Source organism: Sciurus vulgaris, assembly GCF_902686455.1.
Source record: "Sciurus vulgaris genome assembly, chromosome: 11".
NCBI lineage: Eukaryota > Metazoa > Chordata > Mammalia > Rodentia > Sciuridae > Sciurus > Sciurus vulgaris.
In genome coordinates, this window is record NC_136472.1 from 23005502 (window position 1) to 23027819 (window position 22318).

A 22318-nucleotide genomic window follows, 5' to 3' on the forward strand; every position below is an offset into this window, starting at 1 on the left:
CGAAACCCAGGGCCCAGGGTTACGCCATGTGCATCTAAAGATGGCACTGGCAGAGAGCAAACAGCGTCCTGATTATGCATGGAGAATGGCAGGAAGCGTTTACAATTGGCTGCATGATAATCAGTTAGCAGCCTAGTGCGTGGACAGATATACTTTACATGTATGCTCCAGCGAGTGGTTGCTTGACCTTTAACAGGATTGGATGGACATATCTGGTTACAATTGAATTGCTTATGCATGAGACTTCTTATATATTGAGGGTGTTATGAATAAAGGGGAAGCTACTTGATGAACTTTTGAAGTGTACGTGTCTTCTGTTCTGCTGGTCGGGTTGTAAGCATGAGAAGCGGCAGTATTAGGTAAGCCAAAAGAGCAAGAAACCACGCCGAACCACTTGGAGCAAGCCAGGCAAAGAAGCCACGGTTTTCCTCCATAACCAATGCTGCTTGAAGCAGCCCATCGGAAAACAGCAGTGGTTCTCGGTATTCGGTCTTTCTTTTAACTTTAGCTACTGGTTTATTAATCTTCTTTACTTTTTCAAGCTAATTTATGTTGCCTTGATCCTTTTTATTATTATTTAATTTGCATTTCATTCATTTCAGTCCCAGTGCTTATTACTTTTTACCTTATACTAGTTTCAGAATCGCTTTGTTATTTTATTTCCTAAGACATTAAGATATATAATTTAGGTTTATGATTTGAGAGTTCCCTCTCTCTTTCTCTCTCTCTATCTGTCTAATGTAGGCACTCACAACTCTAAACTTTCTTCTTTTCCTTATTAGCATTGCCTTTGTTGTATCCCAGAGATCTGGATGTTTTGTTTCCATCTTTGTTTAATTCTGAGTATTTTTAAAATTTTCTCTTAATTTCTTCAATGACCCATTCATCATTCCAAATTATGTTGTTCAATTTCTATGTGTTTCATAGTTCTAGTAGTTATTTTTATTATTTTTCTAATGTCATTCAATTATAATATGAAAAATCAAAGAAATTATCTCAATTTTTTTTTTTTTTTTTTTTTTGCAATTTGCTAAGGCTAATTGTAAGATAAATTGTGGAGTAAGTTCCATGGGTAGCTGAAAAAAATACATTCAGTTGTTAGGGGGTAAAATATTCTGTAGATGTTTGTTCAGTCCAATTTATCTATAGCACAGTTTAAGTATAACAGGGCTTTGCTGATTTACTGTCATGAGAGAGATGCATTGATATCCCCTATTATTATTGAATTGAGAGTCTATCAGTTCCTTAATATTCAATAAAGTTTATTTAATGAAATTTGGTTCCTCAATATTTGAAGCATAATCTTTTTTGGATTATATCCTTTCCTTATATGTAATGACCTTTTTGTCTCTTGTGAATACTTTTGTTTTGAAGTCTGTTTCTTTGGATATTAGCTTTTAGATTCCATTTGCATGAAATATCATTTTCCATCCTTTCACTTTGAGTCTGTACATATGTTTGCCTGTGAAATGTGTTTATTGGAGACTAGATACAAAATTGAGTCTTGTATTTCAATATAATCTGCTAGTCTATATATTTTCATTGGTTAATTAAGATCATTCATTTCCATTGTTATTATGGAGAGGTATGTGTTATTTACTATCATTTTGTTTTATTTCTAATTTTTTAATTACTCCTAGTTCTTATTTACTTATCTATATTTCTAATATTGTTCATTCTTTCCCATGTTCTCTCAGTGATTTTTATCTTCTTCTTCTGTGTGGAGAGTTCTTTTAGAATCTTCTGATATGCTGGCTTAATGGTCATGAATTCCTTCAGTTTGTGCTCATCTTTCTCTTTCATTCAATTCAGAAGGAGAGCTTTGCTGGGTATAGTTTTCTAAATTGACTTTTCCTTTCTGTCGAGGTTTGGAGTACATCAATCCATGTCCTCTTGTTCTTTGGATCTTCTTCTGAGAAAGCTATTACTTGTCTGGTGGGTTTGCCTCTCTAAGAGATTTGGTATTTATCTCTTGAAGCTTTTAGAATTCTTTCTTTCTTCTAAATTCTTGGCATTTTAACTATTCTATGTCATGGAGAAGTTGTTTTCTTCTCCTATTTGAACTTTTATATGCCTCCAATAATGGTATGTCCATATCCTTTCTGAGATCAGCTGAAAAAAAAATTTGTTATTATTTTTCTGAATAAATGTTCTAGGTCTTTAGTCTGTTTGACTCAAGGCCTCTGTGTCCTTGAGGCCTATGACTTTTTTTAAATTTTGAATTCCCTTGGTTTAGTCAGAATCGACATCAAACTTTCCTCGAGGCCTATGATTATTTTATTTTTAATTCCCTTGGTTTAGTCAGAATCGGCATCAAACTTTACAGTGTCATAATGCCTAAATACTAATATTTTCTTACAGAATCATATTTTGAAATATTTACTTATAAAGTTAATAACTGTCTTTGAGATTAAGCATTTCACATAGAATTATTTTTTCCACACACATTTATATTTAATTATTGCTAAAAATAAGATGTTCCCACATTTCTCCAGTTTTCATCTGAACATAAAACTTAAGATGCAGGTTCAAGTACAAGTTTTCTAGTTAGTCATATCACCCTGGACAAGCCATTGAAGATCTCTGCCTTCAACAGCAGAGATAAATATGCAGACATAAGATTATGTGGTAACATAATATGCAGACATAAGATTATGTGGTAACATGTTTCTAAAGTCATTAAACACAAATAAGGTAAAATATGTAAGATTTTTTATCAGTATTAGCTGTTTTCTAATATTTGACTGATATTTTTATAATTTAATTAAAGTAAAAATTGCAATCATTTAATACTACAAAATTCAGTAGTTATACAGGTGAAGTAAAATGGTTAATCTAGTCATAAAAATAAATCCATTCAGTCAAGTATGACTATAACAGGCAAAATCAAGAACATATTTAAAAATAACTGAAAGTTCTCCTTGCAAATGTGTTAATATTCTTCCAGGTTCTTCCAGAGTTGAAATGAGCTAGGTATCAGAGGCATGACCAATGTATCTGAGACTTGGCAACATACCCTCTGAATGGGTCTGGAGGGAAAGGGGAGGCAGCATTCCAACCACTGGGTTCAGCATTGATGTGGGTGGTTCTGAGATTGTTTTATCCAGGATCAGGGTCTTGCTTACAAATTTGTAAAGCTCAGTCATTGCAGACTATATATCTAGTATTCTCCTCAACTTCCTCTCATCTGGAATGAACATAAGCAATTTTAGAAGTTTAGTAGTAGCCCTATCAGCCAGTAGACTTATAGCTGGGTCCCTCTCTGGTGCAGGTAGAAAATTTATTTGCTCTTGCATTTCCTTGGTGTACAGTGTGAAGCACCAATAACTGGGTTGATCAAAAGACTTCACCTGTCTTCTTGTACAGGTCTAGATGACTCCAAAAGTTCCATGGCTGCCCTGGGAACCTGTGAGTCCTCAATTATTGCAGAGGAGCTGGTGCAACAATGACATCTGCCTAGTGGAACACTCTCTGATGTATGTGTTGGTGGTAGTTTGGATGCATTTACAATCCTTCAGTTTGTGAGAAGTTGCCTATGTACTTGGATAGTGAATCAGGTCTATCTCTCTTATTCTTGCTGGTCATTGCTTTTTGCAGGCTTTAGACTTATAGCAAACACACTGGCAAAGGGAACAGTTCTGTTTTTGCTCACAAGGATTTCTTGGTGAGCAGGTAGAATTACAGTGGACTCAAGTTGATATAAGAGGAGGACTCAGGTGGCTCTAAAAGTTCAGTGACTGATCTGGGAACCCATGGGCCCCCTTGTATTGAAGAGACATTGGTGTCAGGGCATCCCCTAAGCAGCAAGCAGACTGAGTCTAGTCAGACATGGAAAGGGCCCTTTGTATGCCCTTGGGAGTCTTCATGAGTTAGGAGAAGCATTGTGCTCCTGGGCAACAGATTGGGCTTTGCTCTGTTCCCTCTGTTGGGAAGCAATGTTTGCAGACTTTAGGCTTGCAGTGGTTTCATTGTATAAATTGTTCCAATGTCTTCATAAAAGCTCATTCCTCCATGATATTATTTGCTGTTATCTCCAGAAGAGATGAAGATGCACAGGATTGTTTTCTTACGATGAAGGATTAGGGATCCCCAACAAAATTGTTTCCTGCCACAGTTCCTCATGTATGTATGGAAAAGTGGAGTATTTCCCACACAGTTCTATGCAGTTTAGTGTTCAGCAGAATCCAGACTGATTGCCCCTCTGGTACTCTTTCTGTCATAGTTTTGTCAGTGACCCTTCCCTGTAACCTGCTATTGGTTGGGGTGCCAGTTCAGACATGATCAAAAATTTCTCACTCTTATTCTAGTAAGCATAGGGTCTGAGTTTCTCAAAGATAGCTCGAAAAGTGATTGGAAGTGGTTGAATTTGGTGTATACGCTGCAAGTTGATTCCAGAGGATTTCCTGATAGACTGGATATTAGATGTGACACAGATCAACCAAATGTGCCATTAATTGACAGAAAATGTTGTAGGTAGAATAGGCTTGGGGATAAGTGTAGATCCAGGAGTACAACCTTGGACTTATTTGAGAAATTATCTATTCCAGGGATAAAGCCACGGAGAAATTTGGATTTCCACATCATAGCATTGAGAAATAATTCTAGGCTGGAGATATTAGTTTGATAATTTTAGTGTTTTTAAGAGAGTATGTCAGAAAAATTCATTTAAAAATTGCAAATGGATTTTATTTCATAGGGTGAGAGATGAGCAATGGTTTTTCAGTTTCATGACATAGGGGTCATTTGATATTTTTCCACACAGATTTTCAGAAAGGCTTAGATAATGAAGTATGATTGAAAAAGCACTTGTAGGTAAATAGGAAAGAAATGAGAGACAAGCACTATAGAGATCTCTTGAGTTTTGCTCCAGAGGAGAGCAAACTACATGGGGTAGTTCATGACATGGGGTCATGGGAAGATTTTATCAGATAAGAGATCACTTGTTTTCAATTTTCCCCTTCCCCATCAACACTAATAAAATGCCTACTGAGTATTGTAGGCATAAATACTGATTTTTTTCTGTCATTTTCTTTATCAACACTGCTAGTTTCAAAGTAGTAGAGTCTTTTTGATGCCAGTCCTCTGTTTTAATTTAAGAATAAAATTAGACCAAATTTAAAAAGTTAAAAAAGCAAAAAACTAATGCCATTGTCTCCCAGGGCCTGGCCTGCCTTTCCTCTCTCACCTGGTACCACAGCCCCACCCCAACTCAGTGCACACTCTTCACTTCAGGATCCTCTCTGCATAACATTTTCTCTTCCCATGGATATGTTTCAGGATGGTTCTTCTCATCATTCAGATTTCAGGTTACATATTTCCCTCAGAAAGCCCCTGGCCTACCTCCATAGAGCTGCCCAGTCAACTTTGCACTACTGCATTACAATTAGCCAATCTTGTAATGGCTCTATGAGTTTTTATTTTCATTTTCAATAGTTGTCTGTTTCTTGCACTAACATAAGGGATTTAACATTGGTTCAACAATGGTAAAGGACACAGCCATCGCCTTGTCTATGGGGTAGGTGACCACAGGCCTCACATACAAGAAAATACATGGCACAAAGAACAACCACCACCACCGTGAGGTGGGAGATACACGTGGAGAGGGCTTTGTGCCTCCCTTCAGAGCTGTAAGACCTCAGGGAGCAGAGGATGACCACGTAGGAGGCCAGCAGGATGAGGAAGATGGTCACACACATCCCCCCACTATTGAGGATGACGAAGACACCCAGGACATGAGTGTCCATGCAGGCCAGTTCCAACAGTGGAAACAAGTCACACATAAAGTGATCAATGACATTGGGGGCCACAGAAGGGTATTCTGTACATGAAGAGAAGCTGTATTGTTGCGTGCATGGATCCGCCCACCCAGGCCCTCCCACCATCAGGCAGCACACTCGAGGACTCATGATGCTGCTGTAGTGCAGGGGCTTGCAGATGGCCACGTAGCGGTCACAGGCCATCACGGTGAGCAGGATGATCCCCACACCTCCAAAGAAATGCTCTGCGAAGAGCTGGGTCATGCAGCCCTGGAGGGAGATGGCAAGTGTTCTCGGAGAGGGAGTCCACGATCAACTTGGGGGCAATGACAGAAGAGTAGGTGACATCCATGAGAGATAAGGAAGCAAGGAAAAAGTACATGGGAGACTTGAGACTCTGACTGCACTTATGGTCACCACGATGAGTAGGTTTCCCAGTACTGTGACCACATACATGATTAGAAACAAAACAGAGAGCATTCTCCTCAGCTCTGGATTCTTTGTAATGCCCAAAAGGATGAATTCAGTCACGTTGTTTGGATTCTCCATTGAATGTGAGCTGAGGACAGCATGTCACTCTGCACTGGAAAATCTGCAGAAGGACTATCATTTTTAATTAGCAACCACTAGGTGTGCGGGACATTTTTTGGCATGTTGTCTTATATACCTCTCCCTATTTTATCTGAGGTGCTCTAAAAGCAGTATCATTCTGGAATTGAAATAATTGAAACATGCATCAAATCTAAACAAACCAACTCTTACATTAATCAATAAAAAAATACCTAAATTAGTATCAAAATTTGGCAGTGGAGAACATTGTGTGCTCCTGGTTCATGATTTCAGACCTTTAAAAAGTAATTGTCTTAAATTCAGTCAGTTACCATGAAGGCTCCTACATCAGAACAAATACAGCAGCTGAAAAAAAATCACTTAAATATAAATAAAATAAGGTTATTTGAAATTATTTATAATTAATTAAGATTAACATATCCATGTTTATTTCATCATCTTGAGAGATGTATCTTTGATAACATAAGAGGATAATATTAGGAGATAATGAGTGAGAGGTATTCAGGAAGTTTCTACACACTCTGAGCAAGGTTTTTCCTGATCTGAATTTTTAAAATAAAAATTCAATAAAAATTGTTCATTTTGACTACCAAATGCTAACAGTTTCAACTTCATCATGAAATAGTCAAGTATCCTCAAACAAACCACCCTGCTCCTCTCTCCTCTACTGGACAATAGCAATAGTACAAGTGGCCCAGCTGCCTGACACACAAAATCAAGAGCACAGTCATTATGAACAGTTCTACTAGGAATGAATCAAAGAAAATGGAAATAATCATGTTGGCATTGTTTTTAAGCAGCATCAACAACACAAATAAACTGGAAATTGGATTGGCATAAGAATAAAATATGTGTCTTAAAATCAAGCTTGTTTATGAGTTATACCTACTAATATCACAATGAAACTGGTTCATTCATGTAATCATTTTCAAAACAAGGTTGGTAAATACTTACAGAATCATAAACTTGTACTAGTAACCCCAATCTTAAAAATTTATTCTAAGATTGAAATGGCATGGAAAACCTTTATTACAGAAGATAATGCACTATCATATGAAACAGTAAATTATCTAAAATACTCAATAAGATTGAGCTGTTTTTGCAAATTAGACTATTACACACTAATTTCACATAATGCTATGAATAATGAAGAATTAATAATGTGAGGATAGAAAAGGGTAAAGCATTTTTCAGAATGATATGTGGTGTGTTAGCTACTAGGAATTGAACCCAGGGACACTTTACCACTGAGATACATCCTCTGTCCTATTTATTTATTTATTCATTTATTTTGAGACAAGGTCTTCCTAAGTTGCCCACACTATTCTTAAAATTTGTGATCCTTCTGCCTCACTCTCTTGAGTCCTCTGGATTACCAGGTGTATGCCCTTTGTGCCTAGCACAGAAGAAAATTCTATAACTTTCCCCCATTTGTACAGATATAAATATAAAAATTATAGGTTTTAAATTTACAATGCAAATTGTTTACCATTTGAATATTATTTAAAATTGCACATAAATTTAAAAACAACAGCACCAGAGTCTTCCTTTAAACAGTTCAGAAAGGAAATGAGAGGGAGGGGGGTGTGAAAAATCATGGAATGAGACAGACATACATGAATGATTACACAAATGGTATGACTGTACATTGTGTAGAGTCATATAAAATGAAATGAGGGTACCCCATTTGTGGACAAACAAATCAAAATGCAGTATGTAAAAAAATAATTAATTAAATAGTTTAGAAAGTACATGAGGTTTGAAGAAAATTTGTTTGCAAAAGTGAAACTAACATGCTAATATTTAAAAGAATCATACATTTAAATGTTAAACTATTATGAACTTTTTTTGTAAACATTGTATGAACAGCTATACCATGGCCCATCACTCCCCATCCTTTATGCATGTGTTTTGATATGAATTGTAAATTCACATTCTATTACATTCTGTTCATCTTTCTCCTTGAATAGCTGATGACCTTTCTCTTCTCAAAAGCCATGCCCTTGATTAGGCTGGGTCTTCCGGAGATTGCTCAGTGCCCCATGGCAGCATGAACTGCGGGTGGTAGGCCATCTCCTAGGGCAGTGACCTTGACAAGTTCACCTACCTGTGCTCCACTGCCCACATTGCCCATTGTTTCCTTCTTATTCATTTTAATCAAAACCCATTCTACCACCATTCTTCAAAAAGTAACAGAACTTCTGTTTCAAGTTGAAGCACATACGACAGTCAAACCTAAAACAGGGATTAGGAGTAACTTCATTACGTGAGTAGTGCTTTGTAACTCTAATTCAAGTAGTAAAGTTCAGATGTATTTATATGTATATGTATATATATATATATGTGTGTGTGTATCATTTACAATTTCATTTGTATTCAAAATAAATGATTTCTAAATACACATTTTACAAATTAAAAGAATAATTTAAAATCTTAATATCTAATAATTTTAAATTTTTGTGATTGCCCTACCTGCGAACTTATTCAATTCACCATATTTTTAAACTCAAGACTATTATTACCTATAAAAGGTTTATTTCTCATTTGTCTTTTTCATAACTACTAGGAAATTAGGTTCCTTTCAGATTTTAGTACCTTTCCTGTCCTTTCAATGTAGCTCTGTTGATTTCCCTCAATGTCTCAATGTTTATACTCAATATTTCTGGATTTTGGAAAAAGAAATCCGTTTCTGTTTCCACCTTTTCTTCAATGGATGTATGAACCTGCCTTTTTCCTCATCTTGTATTTTAAGGGAAAGACCAAGAAACAGCAGCTAACATCAAAAAGTTTAAAATTCCACCAACTGTGATCTTTCCTAAACAATTCTCAGGCAGGAACCTAATGCTACTTGTGATCAAATGCACTTAAGGAAAGTTAAATGGACAGAGATAAATCAGAGGACTCTAATCTGTGATTTTAGTACCTCTTTTTTTCCTTAGAGTCCTACGATTTCCATTTGCCAGTTTGTGGTTGTGGAAATAATAAATACCACATCCTACATCAATAACTGTGAAAAGTGTGGTAGAGAAAGCTTGAATTTCCAACACCCACATATCAGTATCCTTTATAGGGCCTCTGAAAATTCCATATTTCAGTCTGAAATATAAGGACAGAGAAAATATTAGAAGATAAAGGATCAATGAAAGTGTTTAGAAAGATCAAATAACATGCTCTTGGAAAGCTAGGACAAAAAATGTGCACTTGTATCATTTCTAAGTCACTTGGGTTTAACTTGAAGATGAAAATCTAAAAAAACTCTAATTTCATTACTTTTGAAGAAATAGATTCTTCTAACCACACCACCCCAGGGACAAAGATTTGCTTCTTTTAAAATAGCTGCTGTTGTGAGATTTTTTTTCCATTGGGTAACTTTTAGGGATCAAGTGCTGTTCTGTCGGCCTCTGTGTATTGTGTTATAAGCACACACATTCTTTAAACTTGGAAATGCAGTTCCATTAAAGATGAGGAGTCTGAGAGCCAGAAAGATTAGTAAGTTAGCTCAAGTGCACAGTCTTGACAGGCCCATCCACTGCATTAAACATGATACCTGGCCACAACACCCACACTTTCTAACCCTGAATCACAGTTTGAAATCCCCATTGAAAATGCAAATCTGTGAAGTAAGATCTTACAGCATGTCAGTTTTTTGAGAATCCTGGTGATGATAACTTCCTATCCTGAATGAAGAGAAATTCAATTCAATGGTGCCAAAAATGTGAAGGGTTTCCAACTCTTCCTTCTGCATCTAAGTGGAAGAGGAAGAGCATCCCTAGCAGTCAAAAGGGACAGTGTTTCACTACGCTTTTAGTGCTGGCTTCAACATCTCCGGAAAAAATGAAGAAGCAAAGCCTCCTCTTGATTTCCACTAGAATATGAAGAGGTTTCCCTGAGAGATCACAAATCCATACAGCTACCTCACAAAAGCCCATGGAACTTGGAATTTTTCCATTAGCATGACTTTCCATGACAAATTTTGTGTTGTTTTACATTTCCTCAAGTGTTTGTAAATCTCTATGTCCCCAAGGAATTTTTTTTTCTTTCTCTTTTTAAATATCTGTATTTCTGTTTGAAGATTTTTTCTTCCTGTTCTGGAATAGAACACTGAATACACTGGGATGGAACAGTGTACCTTTGTGTAATGCCTGTGTACCTATTAAATCCAAGATCTGAAATTTAAAAAGACCTGAGATCTGAAAGAGGGCAGTGTTTATTCATAGGATGATGATATTTTGGAACGGGGGTGGTAAAGAGTGCCTATTATAGAAGAACACATATGCATATGGAGAGACTTATGGGTCAATCTAAAAGTACTCTCAGAAGTTGATTTGAGATTCCATGATTTTAAAACTAAAATCACAAGTAGTAGAGATTAAATTTTCACTTTTCCTTTTCTTCTTTTTCACTTCTGTTGGTGTGTTACAGTTGTACATAACAGTTGAGTTCATGTTGACATAATCATGAATAGTGAAAGCTAGTTTACTCCATTTCAGTCCCCAGTGTCCCCATTTCCCTTCCCTTCTCCCTTCCCATATTCTCCTTCTTCTACTCCATTGGTCTACCTTTCACTCGTCTATGTATTTTTAATTTGGAGATAGATATAAAGGTGGAAATCACTGTGGTATGTTTATATCTGCAGTAGTGTCATTTCATCAGTATCATTCTGCCTTTCCTTTCCCTTTCCCTTCATAGCTTTTCTCCCCTCAATCTCCTTTTGATCTTCCTTGACTTTATGTTATCCACCCCCCAACTTTTTCCCATAAGTTTGCTCTTGGCTTTAAATATTAGAGAAAACATCTCACACTTGATTTCATTCAAGTCAAGCTTTTTTCCCTAGCATGATATTCTCCGTTTCCATCTATTTAGCAACAAATACCATACTTCCATCCTTCTGTGTTGTTGATGTAAAATTCATTGTGTATATGGCCCATTTTATTATCCATTCATCTGTTGAATGGTTTACCTCAGCTGTGCCATAATTTGGCTACTGTGAATTGTGCTGCTTAAACATGGATGTTTTGAACAATTACTAAGGAATGGAATAGGTGGATCACTGTGTGGTACCCATTCTGAGTTTTTTGAGGAATCTCCATACTGCTTTCCAGAGGCGTTTGTATTAATTTACAGTCCCACCAACAACATATGAATTACTGTACTGTTTTTTCAACAGCATTTATTATTATTTACATTCTTGATGATTGTCTTCCTGATTGGCTGGAAATGAAATCTCTGTCAGTTTGATTTGCATTCACTGAATGCTTGATGTATACTGAACATTTTTTCATATAGGATTTGGCCCATTTGTGTTGATTCTGTTAAAGAAATGTCTGTTTAGTTCTTCTGCCCATTTGTTGATTGGGTTTGTGTATGTGCAGGGTTTGTGTGTGTGTGTGTTGTGTATTTTAAGCAATTTTTAAAATTTTAATATATTCTGATTATTAATCTCTTGTCACAGGAGTGGCTGGCACAGATTTTTCTCCCATTGTATAGGCTCAGTCTTCATGGTATTTATCAAACTTTTATTGCTATGGAAGGTTTTTAATTTGATGCCATTTCTCTTATTGATTCTTGATTTCTTCTCTTTGGCAGTCTAGTTTAGGAAGTTGCTTTCTGAGACAATATGTTAGAGCATAGTAGTCTATGTTTTCTTCTAGCAGATGCAAAGTTTCTAGTCTAGGTCTTTAATCCACTTAGATTGACTTTTGTACAGGGTGAGAGTTAGGGAATATAGTTTCATTCTTCTAACTATAAATATTCAGTTCTCCCATGTCCATTGGTTTCAGAGGCTATCTTCTCTCCAATATATATTTTTGGCATGTACTTCAAGTATGAGATAACTGTGTCTATGTGGGTTTGTCTCTGTGCCTTCTATTTAATTCTCTGGTCTTCACCACGTTTGTTTTGATGCAATACCATGCTTTTTTTTTTTTTTTTTTTTTCCTATACCTCTACTAGCATAATTTGAGATCAGGTACTACAATGCCTCCAGCATTGCTTTTTTGTGTTTTGCTTTGTTTCGTTTGTTGTTTTGGTGCATGGAGTTGAACCCAAGGCACTTAACCACTCAACCACATTTTATTATTTTTTTCTCACTAATTGCTTAGAGCCTTGCTAAGTTTCTTGTGGTTGGCTTTGAATTTGTGATCCTCCTTTCTCAGCCTCCCACGCTGCTTGGATTAGAGGCACAAGTAAACTAGACCCAGCTCTTCGCATTGGCGCTGTTCGGCCAAGATTGTATGGGTATTTCTGGGTTTTTGTTCTTCTAAATGAATTTTAGTAATTTTTTCTAGTTCTAATGAATATTTTTGAAATACAAATACTTGAAAAGAAGATGTTAAGGTCTGTTTGATGTTAGAGAACACAGCATTGAGAATGAAACTTAAGGAAAAAAGTGGACATATTCCTCAAACCCTTTCAGGAGGATTCCATAACAATTTCATGAGTTATTCATAGTCTGCAAGACATTGTATTCTACACATTTTATGTGTATTTGCACCCAAAACAAAATTCAGAACTGATGTGATTCATAGGAAAAATTAAAGCCCAGAAGCAAAACAACACTTACAATGTGTATATAATTGTGAGGGTTTTTTTAGATTTTACATGTATGTCCTGATACAGAATAATTCCCTAACATGTGTCTCACACCTGCTCAGGGTGATATTTTTAAAATATCACTCGGCAACAAAACTTCAACACGTTATGGAACCCTGTTCTAGCTCCAAACTGCCCAAGCATCTTCCACTTTGTTCTTTGCACTGCTTGCTTAATGCTTTCTTTTCTGTTTCTGTGAGGAGAAACCAAGCTGGGTAATAGTGAAAATAATTTGGAAATGGAATAGGGAAGCTAATGTAAGAAATACACTTGCTTCAGTTGTGGAAAAATTAATGTAGTTTTTAAAAATATTTCATCTCAGAAAAGACAAATTTCAACACCAAGGGAGCCACAGTCAAAGATCTATAACAAACTCAGAAAAAGAATAAACATTGCTCTTCCAAAATTTACCCAGCATTCCAGTGATTACAAAATACATTATCATCATGTAGTTAATCACAAAATTACTAGTAAGTTTCCAGAGAGAGAGAGAGAATGGCTCAACATCTGAACAATTTGTCTGTTCTTTGGGATTCTTTATTACTCAGTCTATAGAAAACGTTTTTACACCAGGGTTTTGACTCAGTATACAACTCTCTTAGTACTCATTGTTGTTTCTCATATTGTTTTGCTAACAAGTCTGTTATTCAAACGCAGAGGCATATACCCATATAATTTTAGCATGATCATATCAGTTTTCTCAGAAAAAAGAGTTTTGTTATTATGAAGGAAGTGAGGAGAGACATTAATTTATCACAACATTATCATCTGTAAAATCAGGGTTAACTCCAGGATGTGCAGAACCCGTCATTTTTTTTTTTTTTTTTTTTTTTTTGCAGGAATGCTAGTTTACATATCAGTTCAACATAAAAATAAACCATTAAGCTGAAGATTGTAATACAAAATTCCTGAGCCAGTGTTCTCACGTAGCGATTTATTAATGGAGATTTAGAATTTTAAATACAGTGCAGTCACTGATGTTCGTGTTCAATGTCCCCGTCAGAGTACCAGAAGATGCTTCCTGCTCTCTTCAGGCATCCCTCTCCCTGTCAGGTACAACAACCTTCACTGTGGTTCTCTGCAGAGCTTGTTTATGTTAAAATGGTCCCTCTGCCAGTTCCTTAGTACCACTTGTTTCACTCTATTTTAATTCAGTCCTTCATCATGCTGCATCATTTATTAGATGGTCCATGTAGTTGGCTTGGCTTCCAATGACTCTCAAAGATACTTTATTTTCATTGTTGTTGCTTTTATGTTTAACTATAAGGTTACCCTTACTTATTCTTATTTATGCATACTAATTATACATAATAGGAGGGATCTGTGTACATAAAAATTTTGAAACATATAACTTCCCCTATACCTCTTCTTCCCTGTTTCTACCACCCCATCCCCTTTCTCTGCTCTACTGGTCTTCTATCCATTATCCATGAGGACTATTATGTTTGTTTATTTGATTTTTTTTTCTTTTATCTTCCGGATCTGAGAAAAAAAAAAAAAAACATATTCATTTCTTTCTGACTCTGTTTTTCTCAAAATTATGATCTCTACTTTTTCCCTTTCCTGCAAATGACACAATTTTGTCCTGCTTTAAGAATAAATAGAACTCCACTGTGCACATATACCACATTTATTTTTCTCAACTATCCATTGATGGACATATAATCTGATTGTGTTGGTGCATTGTGAATTGGTGCTAAAATAAACATGGATGTGCATGTATCTCTAAATAAACTGATTTAATCCTTTTGATTAAATACTGAGGAGTGGCATAATCGAATCTTAAGGAATATCTATCTTTAATTTTTTGAGGGACCTCCACACTGATTCCATACTGGCTAGCACTAATTTACATTCCCACCAGGAGTGTATTAGAGTTATTTTTTTCCCTGCATACTTGTAGCAATGTGTTGTTTGTATTCTTCATGCTTGCCATTATAACTGGAGTGAAATGAAAATCTCACTACAGCTTTTCATTGCACTTCACTTCCATTTACTAAACCTGTCAACAATTTTCATATAGATATTCTGTTCAAAAGTGCCAATTAGGTTTATTTTCATATGTAGTGTTTGGGTTACTTGTTTTTTTTTTTTTTTTTTTTTTTTTTTTTTTTTTTTTTTTTTTTTTTAATGTTAGCTTTGCGTAGTTGTTTAATATTCTTGATAAGTCTTCTGTCAGCAGGAGAATCTAGGAAAGATTTTCTCTCATTCTCAGTTATCCTTTTTCTTTGCTGTTGCAGTGGTTTTCAAATTGATGACATTGAATTTATTAATTCTTTCTCTTATTTCTTGAGCTTTAGAGGTCTTATTCAAGAAGTCCTTGAAAGGATTTTGGTTGGAGTCGGGCAGGGGAAGACAATATCCTAACACTGTGTTCATCATTGAAGTGGTTCTTCTATATTTGTTTTTTCCAGGATCAGGATGTTGTTTCAATAAACTTCAAGTTCAGTCACTGTATCCTATATGTCTAATCTTCACCTCAATTTCCTCTTATGTGGTATGAACATAGGCAATTCAAAGATGTTTAACTTACAGTCCTGTGAACCAGCAGACCATCTGGGGATAGCTGGAATCCCTCTCTATTGCAGGCAGCAGTTTTGTCCTGCCCTTGCCTTTCCATGGTATATAGTGGGAAGCACAAAGAATTGGGTTGATCACAAAGATTTCACCCCATCTCCTCTGGTGCAGATCTAGATGGTTCCAAAGGTTTCATAACTGCCCAGGAAACCTGTAGGTCCCACTTACTTGCAGAGGAACTGGTGCAAAAATGTCCCCTTGTAGTTTCTCTTGTGCAGGCTAGCTCATATGTGAGGTAAGGGCACAGAGTCAAGACCCAGACTCCAGGAGTTGGGTGGAAGCATGCTTGTGGTAAGCAGCCTACAAACTCACTTATTTGCAGGAACAGCTTACATTTTTATAGGTTTCTTGCCTAATCAACAATGTACCACCAGGGGATCAGATCACCAGGTTTCCTATACAGTTCCCTTGGTAACACTGAGTCAAATTGGAGCAGTTGTTTACTTTCCTAGGTAGCCAAGGCATAATGCTCCTCCCTGCATGTTTTCCTTACACACTTGAGACCTTCACTGCTGCCAGCCAAGAACTAGTATTTCTCCCAACATTTCCCCCATTTTTATTAATTTGGACAAGGGATTCCTTCAGGAGGACTTGATTGACCTGAACCCTTGTGATTCTTTTGTTGAAAATGGACCACAAACATTTAAGAACTGCAAGTATTACAAGGAAGAGTATGCAGGCTAATTCTAATATTATAGTAGGATTTAGCATATTAAGCATGTTCTATCTAAAGGTAATAACATAGACCTCACCTGTTGGTAGAAGAGGGCCCACTGATGTTCTAAAATCCCAAGAAGTGATTGCACCCTACATTCTCTATAGGTTAAGATCTCTTTTGTTCTCTAGTTCTCTCTCCCCTTATACCTCCTTCCTGCCTATGTGACTAGGCCTGGTCTTACAGGTGAGATGCAAAACGTGAGAAGCAAATGGGGGGGGGAGGGCCAAAGAGATTCAGCTAGTAAGGGCCCAGGGAGCATTAATTAGCAGTTCCTTGTCTGTAGTACTTGATAAGGGCAGGTAATCTGATAATCAATGGTCTCTGCAGATCCTTGATATTGCATTCTCCCAGGGGCAGTCTCCAACTTCCAGAGGCAATGGCTTTCATGACCTCCATTTCCTCCATTTGACCTGATCCCATATTTCTACACTAACTGCCTGTCCCCAATTCTGGCTTCCTTCCCCCCATTTGCTTTAGGAACTCTTTATGCTATAAGGAAAGGGGTGACAACCACTCTGGCTGCTTTGACTGAAAGGGGGTGGCATGGGACAAGCAGTTTGGAGTTCCCTTTTAGAAACCATGTCAATCAAGGTGTCCATGGTAGAAGTCTAGTTGGGGAAGAGTAGGTTATAAAATCATCTGGGGGTGGGTTCTTCTATGAGAGAGAAACAAAAAGACATGAGTATTGAAATGAGATTAATACAAAATAAATGTTGCAGAATCTGGAACATATCAATGAATATCATGAAGATGTCAGACGTCAATAATCTATCACCAGGAAGTGGAAGAAATGAGAAATTGTTCCCATAACAAGGCCTAACAAAGGCTCGGGAGGACAAGGCCTTTATGTGGGAACCTTAACATTGTCTAAGTTATCAGGAATGTAAACACAACATTTGACTCTTAATGTCATTGATGTCACCAGAAAATATAACTAAGCTATTTAACGTCATCTGATTTTGTAAAATATTTTATTGATATAACCTGTGTTTAGCAGAGATCTCTATATTTCAGTTACTTACAGTAGATAATCATACTAGCAAACATAAATTAAGCCTACCTGTGTAGCTTGGGAAGGCCTGTAGGCCTCAAACTGATTAAAAATTTCTGACTCTGGCAGTTTCTCTTGATAGTTATCAGGCACAATTGCCTAAGAATCTCTCTTTTGTAGCTTCCAGTCTTTATTCTAGTGGGCTACACATGTGTATTTTATAAGTTACACTTAACTATTGTTTCTTTTAAATGCTCAAGAATGGCTATGTTTTGGTTTTAACTGTTGTGCTAGATGTTTAAGATCAAGCTGGTTAAATTGATTTGTTCCTGTCCTGTAAAGAGTCAGCTGAGTTCCTACATGGGGGACTTGAGAGCAGCTTCTTATCTCCTTTAGTGCCATTCACTTCCTGGGTAGGGTCTCCTTGAAGAGATGGATTCCCTTGGAAGCATCAGGGATGTCTTCCTTTTCCAATGACCCTCCCCTGCAGCAGGTGCACTGATTGGCTTTTCATCCTCCAGTGATCTCATCAATATCCCTGATCAGGAGGTTGTGTGACCCAGAGTTGCAAAGATCCTTAGAGAAGTCCTCTTGTTCACTGGGTTCAGGCTGACACTGAGGGAAAGAACCAAATACTGGTTTTTCTTGGCTTTCATTTACTTGAGTTAAGTTCAAGCAAACACCAGATACTTGATCTGGGATTTTACACAAATATCTTCTTCCACCAAGTTCTTTCCACTGGATCACTCAGGAAAGAAGTAGGAATTTCTCTTTTCTATCAAGGACTTCATGCTGGGGTGACTTTTCTAGAGTTTCTGTCCACCTGAGTCATTACATGTTCTGCTTCATTAATGAAGTGCATCTTAGTGAAGCAATGAAGAAAAATGAGGACTCAGAAGGTGATGGCCAATCAGTTACATATGCAAATAGGCAACCACCATTGCTCGAATCTTAGGACTCTATTAATCTTTTCCAATAACTTTTACATTGTGGGTCTAATCAACTATAATTCCCAATATACTCATATATAACTTACACATTGTTTCCCAAGTTCATTTTGAGTATCATATTTAGAAACATGAAAATGTTGCTTATAATAATGCTCTTACTAATTACAGTTTTTATGTACTCCATGAAAAGCCAGTTGCCTTTTCCACTGAAACTTTCCCATGAGTCATCTAGAGACAATTGCTCCAAAATCTTACTTAAAATTTTGTAAGCCTACACTTCCCTGCAGGTTTAGTTAGACTGTCGATCAATAGGACTCCTGTGGTGATCAGATTGTCCCTACAAGTAGAAAGTTGCTACAGTCAGAGAAGGTGATGTCAGTGAGAACAACTTTCACAGCCCCTGACCCAGAGCAGAAATGACACCATGCTTATTCTTAAATCCTGCCTCCCATGACCAAGGATAAGTGTGTAACTCATCTTTAAATGTATTTAAAAATGAAAAGTATATTATTTGCAAGTGACAGAGAAGAAATAGCCTATATAATTGTACACTATTTAAATATATTTTGTAGACCTTGAATACATCACCAAGACCCTCAGCCCCATATGCTTCCATTCCTGTCTCAAACATTCATTGTGCAAGAAACCAAGTGGAACAGGAGGTAAAGGAAGACAGGCCCTATGTTAATCTAATAAATAAATCTTGCTCTTTCACTTCCTTTTTAAGGTGTTTTTAAAATGCAATTTTAAATTCTAAATATCCACTACATATAAAACACCAACCTACTTATTTTATCAAATTAGAAATTTCTTAAATTAGTATTAGAAATTGGCAACTGAGAATATAATGCTGATGGTTTTGATCACAAGGTTTCATTTTAATTTTTTTGAAAGATAATTATCTTAAAGGCAATAGATAATTCTATATTGAATCATATAACAGAAAAAAGACAAGTAGAAAAATTAGTCAAATATAAACTACTGATTAGTTAAGAGTAAGTTAGTATACATTATTTCATGTTCTTGATAAATATTTCTATCCTAATTTAATATGACAATATTAGCAGAAAGTGAGTAGTACACAGGATATTTCCAAACTATCTTAGCAATTTTCCCTTTACCTAAACTTACCCTAATAATAACTAATTTTTAAATTCTTTCTGTGTTTGCTACTGGAAAACTATCAATCCCAGTGAAATCATCCAGGAGTCATGTGTCATTGAAGAAAGTAGTAACTCCCACCTCCTTGAGTCTCAAATAAAGGAATACTCATCAACTACCTGACCCCAAAGAGTTATAAATAATATGTTTTTCAAAGTATAAATTGATAAAATGACATTAAAAATTTGCATGAGCAGTAGTTTTAAGCACTGCCTATATATCCAGTGTGAGATGAAATTGAATCCCTTTAAAAATTAATCTTTTTAATTCTGCTATTTTAAATTATACCTCTTAAATAGCAATGAATCTGGTTCATTCATCTAACTTTCTGGAAAACATATTGGTATAATTTGAGAATCATAAACATGCTAGTAATTTTGTACTAGCAACCTCAACCCTAAACATTTATTCTGAAAGTGAAATGAGAAGAGAAGTTTACATTGGAATATGGTATAGCCTGTATGGTGGAGAAAAGGAGACATATAAAATATTCAACAACAGATGGTTGTTGCAAATCAGATGGCTACATATTAACACCATATGATGTATCAAACTGATTAAAAATAGTTTAAGCACTTTTACAGTAAGCTAAAAGAAAAACAATAAAATTTCTAATAGTTTAGCTTATAGCATTGGTATATTGAATATAATTTTTATCTTGAAGAAAATACATAAATGAGAGAAACTTTTAAATTGCATATGTATCTAGTTATGGTTTTAGAATATTAAAATAGATCCAAAGTTTAAACAACAATACCAGATTTCCAACAATCTGACTTCAGCAAAAGAAGGCAAAGTTAAGGGAGATTTATTTGTATAGGAGAAATAGGTGGTTCACATAGAATAACATAGAATTTATACAAAAATTGACTACTGCAAACTTTCCATAAAAAGCTAAAGCTGTCCCATGAACAAAACCCTCCCTGTCCTGATGCCCTAATTTCCAGTCAATTTAAACTATTCTCTACAAATAGCAGCTTTTCAGCTTATTCTGCCCATATTTCTCCTAGAATATTCTGTGGTCTTTCTTTTCTTGGTTGTCATACTATTGAATATGATGAAGCTGTACCTGAAATTTTTCAGGGCCCCTGACTTGGAAGTTACCTCTACCCCTACCCACATTGTCCACTGCTTCCTTCCTATTTATTTTAGCAACAAAACTAACTCTATCACCAATTCTTCTGAAAAAATAGAATTTATGTTTCAAATTAAAAGTGCATATTCAAAACTAAAAAAGGGGTTAGTAGAAGTTGTTATAAAAGTAGTGTTTTGCAACTATATTCGGCTGTAAATTTCAGATACATGTATATAAACATGTGCATCCATTTTACTATACCAAGTAATTATTGTATTATAAATTAAGAGAATGGATTAAAGTCCTATTTGTAACTACCCTTTTGATAAGATACTCAGTCCCCCATATTTTTGATTCAGGATTATTATTCATCTATAAAATATTTATTCCTTCTATCTAGCTAAGCATATTTCATTGTTTGTGACCACAGCTGAGAACTATATTCTTTTCAATGTTAATGCATTTTCTTCTGTCATCATAACCCTAAATATCTCATTATCTATACACTTATTATTTCTGGAATTTGAATAACTTATGTTTATTTGTTCAACCTTTGACATTTCTTATGCACGTATGAGCCTTCTTACTCAGTACTTTAGCTTATTTTAAAGAAGACGCCAAGTCCATGGTGACATAGCTCTAAAGCAGTCAGACATTCAGGCACTAGATCTTCCTGAACAATTCTGAGAAAGGAAATTAAAGTAGTTTTTCTTATTTTAGGTTTTAAAAAACACTGTTTAATGTCCTTGTTTCATTCAATTCACAATAACTACCAAAAAATTTAAAAGAAAAATAAGAATCTTTGCTTTATCACAAACACATCAGGACCCTGAGAATATGGGGTGGGGGGGGGTGGGTTACAATTTACATACACTTGGACAATTTGATTTATTGCTGAAAGCTGGAATGACAACTAATGTACTATGAATTTGACTGGAGCATATGTTCAGTTTAATGCATAAATACGTATGTGCCTATGTTTGTTCACAACTTTCTGTGGCTGAGCATTAAATGCAATGTAAACTGTCCTCAGTGACTTGAGTCTTTCTTTCTTCCTTTTAATGTCCTTCCCTGTAGTTACATTCTACATCAATAATTGTGAATGACACAACAGTACTCGAAGTTACCATGTTCCTACCTCCGTAGGACTTTATACAAACTGAGAAATATTTTTTTTTTTCATACCAGGGATTGAACTCAGGGGAACTTAACCACTGAGCCACATCCCCAGCCCTTTTTTGTATTTTATTTAGAGATAGGGTCTCACTGAGTTGCTTACTGCCTTGCTGTTGCTGAGGCTGGCTTTGAACTTGCGATCCTCTTACCTCAGCCTTCTGAGCCTCTGGGATTTAGACATGTATCACCATGCCTGGCAGAAATTCTACTTTTTGATCTTAAACCTCCATACAGGGACTGCATTGGAGGATAAATGATAAATGAAAATTTATTAACAAACAAAATAGCTTGTAGAAGAATTAGAACAAATATATGAAGTTATTTTTCTAACTTATTTGGCTCTAGTTTGAAGATGAAGAGCTAACATAGTTCCAATTTTATAATATTTGAAAGAAAATATTCTCCCAACCACCTTTCCCTGACAGAAAGAAATAATTGAATCATTTAAATAACTGATGTTATTATCAAGCTCTCTCTAACAGGATCCACATGTATTATTTTTTCCCTTCACTATCAATGAGCTTGATATATAATGTCCATTAAAGATGAGAGTCTGATAGCCACAATGGCTAAGTAATTAGTCCACTAGGCACAGTTATTGATAGTCCTAGGCACTGCATTAAACTTGATACCCAGACCACAGCACAAATATTTTTAAACACTGCTTCACAATTTGAAATCTCTCTGAAAAGTGTAAATTATAAATCTTACTATATATTGATTCCCTGTAAATTCTAATGATGCCCCCTATTC

At 35.9% G+C, this 22318-nt stretch overlaps 1 pseudogene across 1 annotated transcript in view; it reads right to left on the bottom strand.

Moving 5' to 3' along the window:
- Positions 1-6305, bottom strand: part of LOC306639775 (olfactory receptor 4C6-like) — a 288641-nt pseudogene extending 282336 nt beyond the window's left edge. Inside the window, exon 1 of the transcript in view lies at positions 5455-6305. The product of the transcript in view is annotated as an olfactory receptor 4C6-like (transcript). The remainder of the gene's footprint in view (positions 1-5454) is intronic.
- Between the last annotated feature and the right edge of the window lie 16013 nt (positions 6306-22318).